The sequence below is a fragment of the Mus caroli genome, unplaced genomic scaffold (assembly GCF_978045245.1).
Source record: "Mus caroli unplaced genomic scaffold, Mus_caroli_1 scaffold_3, whole genome shotgun sequence".
NCBI lineage: Eukaryota > Metazoa > Chordata > Mammalia > Rodentia > Muridae > Mus > Mus caroli.
Genome location: NW_028227258.1, coordinates 75,429,138 through 75,442,704, shown reverse-complemented (window position 1 = coordinate 75,442,704; position 13,567 = coordinate 75,429,138). Strand labels below are relative to the sequence as shown.

General features: G+C 36.9%; 1 protein-coding gene across 4 annotated transcripts in view; it reads left to right on the top strand.

Moving 5' to 3' along the window:
• Lrba (LPS responsive beige-like anchor protein) overlaps window positions 1-13,567 on the top strand; it is a 576,347-nt gene that overhangs the window by 370,291 nt on the left and 192,489 nt on the right. The window lies entirely within an intron of this gene.

The following is a 13,567-nucleotide window of genomic DNA, read 5'->3' as shown; positions in this document are numbered from 1 at the left end:
CCTCACTACTTGTGCCAACTCCTCCTTCTAGCTCCACCCCCACCTCATCCAATCAGAATTCACACACTTCACACTCGATCCAGGCACGAGCTTAGGATGTTCACAGATAGGCTGGATCATAAGGAACTGTCCAGCCTGGCAGGCAACCCACGTATGCAGCCTCACTGAGCATGCTCGGGCAAGGCAGTAAACAAGTGGGTTTCAGGGGGCCTGTGGCTGCACCGGCTTCCCACAACAATGGAGGAGTGTTCCTCTTTCTCCACATCCTCACCAGCTTCTGCTGTCACCTGAATTTTGAATCTTAGCCGTTCTGACTGATGTGAGGTGGAATCTCAGGGTTGTTTTGATTTGCATTTCCTTGATGATTATGGATGTTGAACATTTTTTCAGGTGCTTCTCAGCCATTCAGTATTCCTTAGTTGAGAATTCTTTGTTTAGCTCTGTACCCCATTTTTTAATAGGGTTAATTGATTTTTCTGGAGTCTATCTTCTTGAGTTCCTTATATTATATATTGATATTAGTCCTCTATCTGATTTAGGTTTGGTAAAGATTCTTTCCCAATCTGTTGGTGGCCTTTTTGTCTTATTGACAGTGCCTTTTGCCTTACAGAAGCTTTGCAATTTTATGAGGCCCCATTTGTTGATTCTTGATCTTACAGCACAGGCCATTGCTGTTCTGTTCAGGAATTTTTCCCCTGTGCCCATATCTTCAAGGCTTTTCCCCACTTTCTCCTCTATAAGTTTCAGTGTCTCTGGTTTTATGTGGAGTTCCTTGATCCACTTAGACTTGAGCTTTGTACAAGGAGCTAAGAATGGATGGATTCGAATTCTTCTACATGATAACCGCCAGTTGAGCCAGCACCATTTGTTGAAAATGCTGTCTATTTTCCATCTGATGGTTTTAGCTCCTTTGTCAAAGATCAAGTGACCATAGGTGTGTGGGTTCATTTCTGGGTCTTCAATTCTATTCCATTGATCTACCTGCCTGTCACTGTACCAGTACCATGTTTTGTTTGTTTGTTTGTTTGTTTGTTTTTTATCACAATTACTCTGTAGTACAGCTTGAGGTCAGGGATGGTGATTCCACCTGAAGTTCTTTTATTGTTGAGAATAGTTTTTGCTATTTTTGTTGTTAGAGTTGGAATTTTGTTCATGTGGCTATCTTCCTTTAGGTTTGTTGAAAGATTATTTTCTTGCTTTTTTTAGAACATAGTTTCCCTCCTTGTGTTGGAGTTTTCTCTTTATTATCCTTTGAAGGGTTGGATTTGTGGAAAAATACTGTGTAAATTTGGTTTTGTCATGGAATATCTTGGTTTCTCCATCTATGGTAATTGAGAGTTTTGTTGGGTATAGTAGCCTGGGCTGACATTTGTGTTCTCTTGGGGTCTGTATGACATTTGCCCAAGATCCTCTGGCTTTCATAGTCTCTGGAGAGAAGTCTGGCTTAATTCTGATAAGTCTGCCTTTATATGTTACTTGACCTTTTTGCCTTACTGTTTTTAATATTCTTTCTTTGTTTTGTGCATTTGTTGTTTTGACTATTATGTGACTAGAGGAATTTCTTTTCTGGTCCAAAGTATTTGGAGTTCTGTAGAATTCTTGTATATTCATGAGCATCTGTTTATTTAAGTTTGGGAAGTTTTCTTCTATAATTTTGTTGAAGATATTTACCGGCCCTTTAAGTTGGAAATCTTCACTCTCTTCTATACCTATTATCCTTAGGTTTGGTTTTCTCATTGTGTCCTGGATTTCCTGGATGTTTTGGGTTAGGATCTTTTTGCATTTGGCATTTTCTTTGTTATATCAATGTTTTCTATGGTACCACCTACACCTGAGATTCTCTATTTATATCTTGTGTTCTGTTGGTGATGTTTGCATCTATAGCTTCTTCTGACTTCTTTCCTAGGTTTTCTATCTCCAGAGATGTCTCCCTTTGTGATTTCTTTATTCTTTGTACTTCCATTTTTCTATCCTGGATGGTTTTGTTCAATTTCTTCTCCTGTTTGGATTTTTTTTTCCTTGTAATTCTTTAAGGGGTTTTTGTGTTTCCTCTTTAAGGGCTTCTACCTGTTTACCTGTGTTCTCCTGTATTTCTTTAAGGGAGTATTTATGTCCTTCTTAAAGTCCTCCATCATCATCATGAAAAGTGACTTATATCCATATCTTGTTTTTCCAATGTGATGGTGTATCCAGGACTTGCTATGGTGAGAGAACTGGGTTCTGATGATGCCAAGTAACCTTGGTTTCTGTTGCTTCTGTTCTTATGCTTGCCTCCCACCATCTGATTATCTCAAGTGCTCCCTGCCCTTGCTATATCTGTTTCGAGCCTGTCCTTCCTGTAATCCTTGTTGAGTCCAGCTTTCTCTGTGATTCTGTGATTCCAGGATCCTGTGATCCTGAGATTCTGGGTGTGTCAGAGTTTTTGGATTCAAGCTTCCTCTGAGTCCCTGAGATCCTTGGTTGGCCAAGCTCCTGGGAACATGGGATCCTGGGCATGTTAGAGCTCCTGGGAATGGTACCTCCTCTGGGGGGCTGTGTGGCTATCTGCTGAGTTTGCAATCAAGGTAGACCAGTGCCCGACTGGAAGGAACCAGAGCCACTCGTCAGGTGGATTTCCTGTGTCCCTGGCTCCTCCTGGTCCCAGTCACTCCCTGGTGGTTTTGGAACAGATGTTGTGTTCTCCTAAAATATATTCTGTTTTCTGTTTTAAGATTGGAAGCTGGCTTTATTGCTCACACTGGCCTTAATTTTCTGGGCTTATACAAACCTCTTACTCCAGACACCCAAATGCTTGGAACTACCCAGGCCCATGCCTAGAACTACACATGCTCATGCCATGGTCTCTAACAGTGCTCACTTCATAACTAAACATTGTTCATGTAATCTATATTTGCATTAATTTTGAACTTACATCTATGTAATTATTGAAAGGTGTTATAGACTTGCAAATTTGTGCTTTCAGACCTCTGAGTTTTGTGTCATGAATGTACTTTTTATAATTTGTTTGGTTTATTAAGGCTGTGTTTGGATTTGAAGGCTGTGTTGGCCTTAAAGTTTTGATGCTCCTGCTTCAGGTTTCTGGGTGATGTGGTTGCACTTGGGTGCCACTATACCAAATGATGTGTTTGAAAGCATTGCCATTGGGTTCATAAATAATCAGGATAGTTATATGTCTTATGGAAATGATTTGATATTACTATGAAATAACCTTACCCCTAAAATATGTTTCACCCTAAAACACACTTAGTTTGATTAGATGTCCTTTTCTAATATTTCTGATAAGTTGTCATTTCTGGCTAAGTTTATTTCTGTCCTCTGTATTATGAGTCATGTTTTCTGCTTTTGTACAACAGTGGTCATTTTTTAACTGAATGCTACCTGTGGTGAATTTAACCCAGTTGTGGTTCCTATAAATATTCATGTGTGTTTTTCTGGGCTATTGTAAGATTCCTTGAATATAGTATCAAGTATTAGTATTCCTCTGTATCTTGCTTTTTAAGATTTGTGAGGCAGGACCAGATCACATCTAGTATGGGATGGATTTTTCAAATACTAAGGTGGAGCCTTTCTAAATATTCAACCAATGAGCTGTGAATTGCAAGAGCTATTTGTCTGGTCTGGTTATGGGAGCTCTTAGTATAACTCACAGTAATTTTAGTAGATGATTGTTTAGCTTTTGGTTTTTTTATTCTAATATTTTATTTTTTAGCTTTTATGCATATCAGGTAGTTGGTTGCCTGGTAATTTCTGCAGTTTCTAAAGCTCTGGGACTTTGAAGCACTCTCCTATCTAAGACTCTGTGCTGGGATTTTAACAGCCTTTACTTTGGTGCTCTGAGGAAACTATTTTTTTTTTTTTTTTTTTTGGTTTTTCGAGACAGGGTTTCTCTGTGTAGCCAGGCTGGCCTCGAACTCAGAAATCCGCCTGCCTCTGCCTCCCGAGTGCTGGGATTAAAGGCGTGCACCACCACGCCCGGCTCTGAGGAAACTATTATGCAACAACTGTAAGATTCTTCCCTGCAGTGGGCTCTCCCTAGTCTTTGAGGATAGTTCACTACAGTATTAGTAAGTCTCATTGTGTGTGTGTGTGTGTGTGTGTGTGTGTGTGTGTGTGTGTGTGTGTGTGTGTATGTCTTTGTCCTTGTGTCTGCCAAAGTGTCCACTTGGGACTCAAAGGACTATTTTTGGTAGTCAGTTCTCTCCTTCTACCATATGGTATCTGGGAATTAAACGTAGGCTGTAAGGGTATGTGGCAAGCTCTTTCATCCACTGAACCATCTCACTGGCCTTTTTACCAATTTTTAGAGCTCATTATCTTGTATTGATTGGTGTTTAATGTCTTTAAAGCAGCTCCTCCCTGATTCATTGTATTTGTTTTCAGTATTGCTTAGATCAAAAGCTAATGAGCTCAGTGTCTGTTAGTCTTGTCTGTGTCAGAAGTGGAAGCACTCTTATTTATGAATGTGGTAGGTTCTTTTTAGTGTTGTATTGTAATTGTTTCTTTCCTGTCATAGTTGTTCCTATCATTTTTCTGTCTTTTTGGTGTCTGCTCTGTGTGCATCTTAGCTTTTTACCTTGAAACAAATTACAGTCACCTGGGAGAGTGGTGGCACATGCCTTTAATCCCAGCAATCGGGAGGCAGAGGCAGGAGGATTTCTGAGTTCCAGGCCAGCCTAGTCTACAAAGTGAGTTCCAGGACAGCCAGGGCTACACAGAGAAACCCTGTCTCAACAAACCAAAAAAAAAAAAAAAGAGGGGATCTCAATTGAAGATTGCCCTGTGGCTTACTCTGCTTTTGTTTACTTGCTAATTGATGGAGGCGGCCCCACCTGTGCCTCCAATGTGCCTCTGAACAAGCCAGAAGTGAGTCCATTAGCAGCAGGTCTCCATTCATTCTCTGATTCAGTTCCTGCCTCTAGTTTCCTGCCTTGGGTCCCCCAAATTATTGATTACAACATGTAAACTGAAATAGTTTCCCCAGCTCTCATATCCCAAGGTGATTTTGGTCATAGCAATAGAATCTATACTATGACACTCTGCTTATGTTAATCTGCCCTCAGGATTTGGTTTCTTTTTATTATCATTTTATTATTTAAACTAATTTATTTATTTATTTATTTTTTAATATTTTTTATTACATATTTTCCTCAATTACATTTCCAATGCTATCCCAAAAGTCCCCCATCCCCCCCCCCCCACTTCCCTACCCACCCATTCCCATTCTTTTGGCCCTGGCATTCCCCTATATTGGGGCATATAAAGTTTGCAAGTCCAATGGGCCTCTCTTTCCAGTGATGGCCGACTGGCCATCTTTCGATACATATGCAGCTAGAGACAAGAGCTCCGGGGTACTGGTTAGTTCATCATGTTGTTCCAACTATAGGGTTGCAGATCCCTTTAGCTCCTTGGGTACTTTCTGTAGCTTCTCCATTGGGAGCCCTGTGATGCATCCAATAGCTGACTGTGAGCATCCACTTCTGTGTTTGCTAGGCCCCGGCATAGTCTCACAAGAGATAGCTATATTTGGGTCCTTTCAGCAAAATCTTGCTAGTGTATGCAATGGTGTCAGCGTTTGGAAGCTGATTATGGGATGGATCCCTGGGTATGGCAGTCTCTAGATGGTCCATCCTTTCATCACAGCTCGAAGCTTTGTCTCTGTAACTCCTTCCATGGGTGTTTTGTTCCCAATTCTAAGAAGGGGCATAGTGTCCACACTTTGGTCTTCATTCTTCTTGAGTTTCATGCATTTAGCAAATTGTATCTTATATCTTGGGTATCCTAAGTTTTGGGCTAATATCCACTTATCAGTGAATACATATTGTGTGAGTTCCTTTGTGATTGTGTTACCTCACTCAAGATGATGCCCTCCAGGTCCATCCATTTGGCTAGGAATTTCATAAATTCATTCTTTTTAATAGCTGAGTAGTACTCCATTGTGTAAATGTACCATAATTTCTGTATCCATTCCTCTGTTGAGGGGCATCTGGGTTCTTTCCAGCTTCTGGCTATTATAAATAAGGCTGCTATGAACATAGTGGAGCATGTGTCCTTCTTACCGGTTGGGACATCTTCTGGATATATGCCCAGGAGAGGTATTGCTGGATCCTCCGGTAGTACTATGTCCAATTTTCTGAGGAACCGCCAGACTGATTTCCAGAGTGGTTGTACAAGCTTGCAATCCCATATAAATTTAACTCTATTTTGATTATATTCTCCCCCTCCCAAAAGTCCTACCAGAACCTCCCACTTTCCCTTCTCACCCAACATTAAGTTCTTTCTCAACAAATAAACAAAACTCCATTACAACAACAAAGCTCCCCATAACAAAACAAACAAAACAAAACACAAACAAAAACCAATCATAGTTATTTTGTGAGGCGATGCTGAGCCTCCATCTGTTATTCCATATCTTACTTTTTTCTGGTTTTTAAGTACTTGTAGAAAAATTACCTAAACTAGTCTCATTGTAAATGCAGGAGAATATAAGCAGCAGTTGAGTGGTGTGTGTTGAACTGTATGATTTTATGCAGTGTAGTGAGGCTAACACTAAAAATACTGCTTAACTTGTGTTCATAAAGTCCTGTTTAAAAACAAACAAACAAACAAACAGTTTTTGGAAGATTGTATTGAAAGCTGAGCATGAGCAAAATATTTACTTTGATATGCCCAATGAATAGGAACTTACACTGTTTGTTTGTTATAAGCAACCCCAGCTACAGAATTGAGTGGTAAATAGGATGCCCAGAGATGACAGCCTGAAGGAGAAAAGCTTTTCCAAACAGAAGCCTTTCTGGAGGGCTTAGGCACATTCCATGTAATTTTCTGTTACTTTGTATTGTTTTTATTTCTTCTGCTAGGTACTTTAAATAACAAAAGGAAAATTCTTAAAGGTATAAAGGAGTTTTTCCCTTTAATTAATTTAGTTAACATGAGTACCAGAGAAATTTGTAATGGCTGTGTTATAGTTCAACTGCCACAAAGAGAATATCACCTTATAATAGCTGACCTTGCTGTACCCTTAAGATGTGTTCAGATATCAAGGGAGGAACTTGGATGGGCAAGAAGAAAAAAGATTGATTTTGCCCACAGTTTCGAAGGTCTCAGCCCATCATGGTTTAGAGAAAGCTACTCACCCATGGCTAACGGGAAACAGTGGGCCAATTCCCTTTTCTTCCACCCAGACCCAACCTACCGTACTTTGAAGATCATAAAGCTCTTACAAACCTTTGACATTGAGATTGAGGGTGTGAAGAAAGAATTGAGAACGTAGAGTTCTTTGTTAGTTAAAAACTATACATTATAAAATATACCAGTATGTCATAGTAGAGTTTTATTAGTAGATTTAACTTTAAATTTGTTAATATTTCATGAATATAGAAACTCAGTTTGTTAAGTAATGGGCAAAATTTTTAGTTTGAACGTAGCAACAATGTTATTTCCCTCAGTTTTTGAGAAGTAACTGAACGTTTCCAATCTCAATGAAAAAACTTAACTGACGACACTGTTAGTATACTAACCATATGTCTAAGACATATGTCTAATACCATACGTAGTTTTGAAGCTGGGCATAGCAGTGCTTTGCCTATAATACCAGTGTTCAGGCAGCATCAGGGCCATCATCCTTGACAGATAGAGAGTTCAGGGTTTGCTAAGCCACCCAGTGAAACCCTGTCTCAGAAAGAACAAGATCTTGGGATGTGTCTTTGCAGTAGAATACTTGTCTGGCATGTTTTGGACCTCAAGTTTGATCCCGGCTTCCCAAAAAGTAAGTTGGGTAGATAAATTAATAAAAAGAGATCATTCCTGGTTAGGTGTATACCACATAGTAAGTTCTATTCTAGCCTGAGACTACCAGCCCCAGATCGAATAAACAAACAAACAAATAAATATTTTTGAAGAAAAATAATTTGTATATCATCATCATAAAATGCACGAGAGATTTTGAGTTTAAAAGATATAATGTATTAAAGTATTTTGAGTGTAAACAATTGAAATAAATAAGTGGCTCTCTGAGCTCCTTTCTGATGTTAACAACATACATATACATGTCCATGCTGCTTTTATTAATAAAATGAGAAGGTCTGCTGTGATAATTATTGTCAGGAATGGCTCAAAAGCTCTTTATAAGTTTAGGTCATAACAACATGCTAGCATACCAGACTCTGGAGCCTTTAGTGGTATTATGACTATAAACTTTTAAATTTAAACTTTGAAGTCTTTATGCTGAAGGTACACTCTGCATCCCCCCTGTTCCTACCAGAGGGAAGGCCTTTCACCGTCTTCACGATAAGCTTGTACCATGGCTTTATGTTTCCATTTAAAAGAGATCTTCAGACACCAGTATATTGATTTAGACTCAGGTTTGTTTCTAAGTTTATTCTGCTCTTTCTCAGCAATTTTTATACCTAATTCTTTCCCCGTGTATGTTTATGGAAAACAAATACAGAACATCTATGTTCCTCGTGACCGTACTCTAGTATGTTTTGTGTTCTAGTTAGAATTTTTATCTTAAGAAAAAAAAATCCACAAAACTACAGGTATACATTTTTAAAACTGGATAAAAATTAGTTTAAAGATAGATAATTACTTTCTTTGTTTTTGTTCATTACTTTCATTTGAATTTTTTCTCATTAAGCTATATAAAAACTACTAGTTAAACTGGATTTTATAATACATCCTATAGAATGTAAATTATTTTTAAGCTTAGGAATGTTGAAAATAAAATAGAACCAAGTAAATAGTCTGAATTATTTACAGGCCAAAGGCTTAAAGGTGCATTGCTCCAGCACAAATATTAAGTTATGAAATGGGAATTTCAGTTTGCCATAAATCTGCCTGCCACTGCAGCTTAAAGTAAAATAGTTTTGCCCATCTAGAGCAACATCAATTTGCCAGTCAGTGCTTCATGTATCAAAGAGCGTTCTGTGAAAATATCAATATCATTGGTTAATATAAATGAAATTAATTTTTAAAGCTGGGCTAAAGGTTGACATCTGAAAAATTGCATTACTTTGCAGAAGAGAAATTTCTGTCTTCTAGTGAAATTTCAGGTCATGAGGGCAAGTAATTTTCACAATCTTCAATGGGAGCCAGTGAAATATGAACTTCATTGTCACCTAGCCCCAAAGCGATAAGATAAAATGAGCTGATACATCATTTGCTGTGGTTTTATCATCTCCCTCAGTAATTGGAAGAGAAAACATAAGAGTGTGTGCATTTGTGTGCTTTTCTGTCTTCCCTCCCAACTGCCCCATCTTCCACACCCAGGCTAAAGCCATTTTAGCCCAATCAATACAAAGGTCATACAACATTTTTTAATATATTTTTAATTTTTCATGCTGACTAAAGCTGCCAAGTAGAACATTAGAGTAATGAATATATTTAATTGAATTTGTCACCCGTGAAAATGTTAAGGAAAATGCTATGCTAAATCATAGTACTAGTATCAGGAGAAAAATACATAGATGAAGCAAATTAAATAATAACTCATAATTTAAAAGGTAATATTTGTTCATATTTATGACTTTCAGTTTTGTTGCTGTTTTGCTTTGGGGGATTTTAGGAACGTTCTAAATGTTATAGTCAGTTATAACAAAAATTAGCATTTTAAATTCTCCACTGGAAGCAATTGTGTTTTTTCACTTTCTCAAAAAGTGTTTATATTTTGCTGTTATTTTATATATTTTGCTCAAGGCTATATTCTTATATTTAAAACACTAAAAGTCATATGGTTGGATATTAAAAAGGAAATCCTTAAAACAGCTTGAATTTACTACTATTAGGAAAAGTGGAGGATCATTCTGATATTATTTCAGAGATACATACAGCAAAATATAAAACCGTCATCAATGCAATGTTTAACTAATTGGTGAAATTTCTTTTAACTTATTCTTCTCATATTGTGGTTGTTAGACACAGTGTATTGACGCATATTTAGGAGTAAGGTAATTGGAGAGTAGGTTTCAACATGTGTTTGGTTTTAAAGGTACTCTGAATATTTGATATCTTTCCATGCTCAAATTTAAGACTTATGCCTATAGTTTATACCTATGGTCGATAATTTTGGCACACAGGGAATATCCCCTTAACATTAAGTTGGAGCACTGTTGTTACTTGATGACATTAGTTTCTGGTTTATACACTAGATTGCAAACGTCTCTCTTGACAGAAAATATGTCCAAATAGTTTGAAAATCATTTTATTGTGGAATTCCAAATACTATGGTTGCTATTTATTATATGATTTTGTGCTTCTTTTTGCCAAATTATTCAGAAATCAATATTGTTACTGAGTGAGTAAAACCACTCAGGAAATTAGGAAGTGTTTAAAAGTGAATGTGACTAGACTAGTTTACTAATAGTATGTTCCTTAAATAGTCCTTAATTTCAATTATATAGACTCCTCCTTCGTGATTTTTTTATATGCAGATTTTGTGTAACTATTGCCTATATTTTAGATAAAATACTTTTCCACCTAAATTTTTCCCTTCTTGACTAATATTAAAATATTTAAATTTTACTGAAGGTGTTTTGTTTGTAACAAGGCCTTCCCTCTTTGCTCCTTTCCTATAGTGAAACAAACATAGCTTTAAATATTTCAAATCTTTTTTTTTAAGTGTAAATAAGATATCATCTAGTTGGGGTAAATATTGTGAGTTTCTATTTTTATTCTTTTTTGAGGATGAGAAAAGATTTTGGTGAAATAAAATGCTTTATGTTGAAGCTAAAAATAACTGTAGCATGGTAAAAGAATTTTCTGATGTAATTTTGGAAAGCTATAGATGTAGAGTATCAAAAATTCATGTATTTTTGGAGAATATGATATACACCCTTTCATAGAAGCAGCATTTGGCTTTTAATAGGAAGAAATTTAGTATATTTGTATATTATATGTAAATATTGATTTTTTTAAAATTCTAACACACTCACTTTAAGATTTAATATATAAATCAACTTTGTTAAAACTAATTATTTTTAAAAGTTAAATTCAGTAATAACTCTAAAAATTATAAAACAAAGTGGTAAGAATTCAGAGAGAAGGCTGTGGGCTTAGGCTTTCAAGCTATTCTAGAGTCTGGGTTATAACTGCCGAGCAATGGTAATGATACGGTTGCCATAGCAACTGATTCATTGGAGGGCTAGACCTCTGTCTAGGGTGCTGTCAGTATATGTAGAGTTCCAGTGAACAGAAACTCCCAAAGAAGGGTCTGCTTCTACCTAATCCAGTTTTAATTGAACTCTAGAGACTTTGAAGTGAAGCCTCAGACCAGGCACACAACTCTTGTTCCAGTAAGAAATGAACCTTGTGTTCAGCCAGGCTTCGGCTGCTTTCCAGAGCTGACATATCTTCCTAATGAATACTTTCAAGAAATGTTATTATCACAATTTCAGGTAGAAATTCTTTAGTTAGGGGAGTCTCCATTTCTATTTTAAGCTATAAGTTGACTATAGCAGTATTTCCATTTGCTACTTTCGTTTAAATTAGACTTTTTTTTAAAAAAAGATTTTAAAAATTGTGTCCCTAGACAGTTGTACATAATTTTCTGTTTTTCTGAGTTTGAAAATACTATGAGACTTTATATTTAACTTTGGAAGCACACTTTCAGTATACCACTGTTTATATCATGTTTGGGCACATAGAATGCAACACTGGCTTCAGTTTTTGGAATATGTATTAGGTAATCGAAACATACGTATGAACGATAAACCTCAAAGATAGTGATGGGCTATAGGAAAGGAAAAGTAGATCAGGAATGTTAGGTGCGGAATTTCGATACCGTACTGCTTTAATTTTTAAATTTATCAACAATTTGATAAAAGTGTAAGATTTTATAAGATTGAGTATACATGGGGCTTATGTCAATTAGTGGAATTTTCAATTATATTTGTTAGAATAAAACACATTTTAAAGAGGGATGGCACTGTGGTTTAGGTCAATAGAATACATGTGGAATTTTGGTGAATCCTAGACCTACCAGTGTATATTAAAAATGTTAAGAGCAGCATGTTAGCATACTCGTTTCTGTTAATGAATGGAGACTCTAGAGTGAGGTAGCTCAGGCCCTGTGTGAGCATGTCTGTGCAGGAAGATGCTCCAGAGACTACTATGCTTAAGAGACATGGAACTTTCACACCAGATTGGGACACTTCTCACATGCCACAGCACGCATAGGACTCTGTTGTTTCTTTTGGTTCTCTCCTTTCAGTGTTAATCTAAATAAAGGACAAGAAATATAGTTTATTGAGATTTCTATGAGTCAAGTTCTACTTTAATCACAGCCCCTTTTCCTTTAGAGACAGACCATTGACTTGTAGGCTAGAGATGCCTTGACTTCACAATCCCCACTCCTCAGCCTTCTGGGTACTGAGATTTATGTGTGCAGCACACTCCTGCCTGTAAAATGCCTTTGAAGAGCATGACAATGTGGAATGTAATGGAAGCTCTGGACCTTGGGATTTGAAAACTTGGAGTAGACTAGACTCTGCCACTAACTTGTGAAGAGACTCTGTTTCAATATTTAACAAGTCTTTACCTTGCCTCATTTTACTTATGACTAGAATCATTCAATATATTATTATAAGTTTATAAAATCTATAATGCATAATATATTCTTAACAATATATTGTTTAGACAAATGCAGGGTGGTAAACTCATGTGTATAAAAATCAGATAATAAATGATTGTTACCTATTATAACTTGAGATGGTACAAAGAACATTTGGGGCGTCTGGAGTGGTTGGTTTTGCTAGAGGAAATAAAGAGAAAATCTCCAGTTGTGGGGAAGGTGAGAACTGAATTCTAGATGCTGCAGGCAGAGAGGGAAGCAGGAAGTTCAGAACAAAACAAACAACCTCCCGCCCCCAATCTGAACTTGCTGTTTCTTTCTCTGGGTTTTGTTTGTCCTAGTATTTGTTGTGGAAATGAGAAATACAACATTTATTGCCAACTTCAAAATTGAGCAATAAGGACTTGTCTGATTCTTAAAGGATTTTGTAGAAATTTTCAAAGTTGTATCTGTTTTCTAACTTCCCATATACCAGAAACAGTACTTCTTATAGAAAAGTTGAAAAAAGTAACTGAATGAAGTAAGTTTGTGTGTTTGTTTGTTTTGTTTCTAAGAAGCTGCATTGTGCATTGAAGAATATAGGTTACTATAGGTCCAGGCCTGGGAAGTGGACGTGAGCAGATGGGGTGTGGGGTAGGCCACCACTGCTCATTTTTTCTTCTTGTCCATTCCATCTTTGCCCCTGTCACACAGTATCATAATCACAAGTTGTTCATTTGTATTGTTTAGTGGGACTTGAGTTACAGAAATTCATCTTAATTTTTAACTTAACTGAGCTCATAGATTTTTTATCAGCTCTTGATAGGAATGACATTTTATTTTCTTGGAGAAATGCTGAATCTGACTTCTTTCAGACTCATAATTAAGCTTTTGAAATGATCTTTTTTGGAAACAAACCTTGAATAACAAGGCAACATTGTGGCTTAGAACTAAAGACAGGATTACCTTGAATTGGCAAAGCATTTTAAGCAACTGTGTCTGTCACATGGGATGACAGGAATT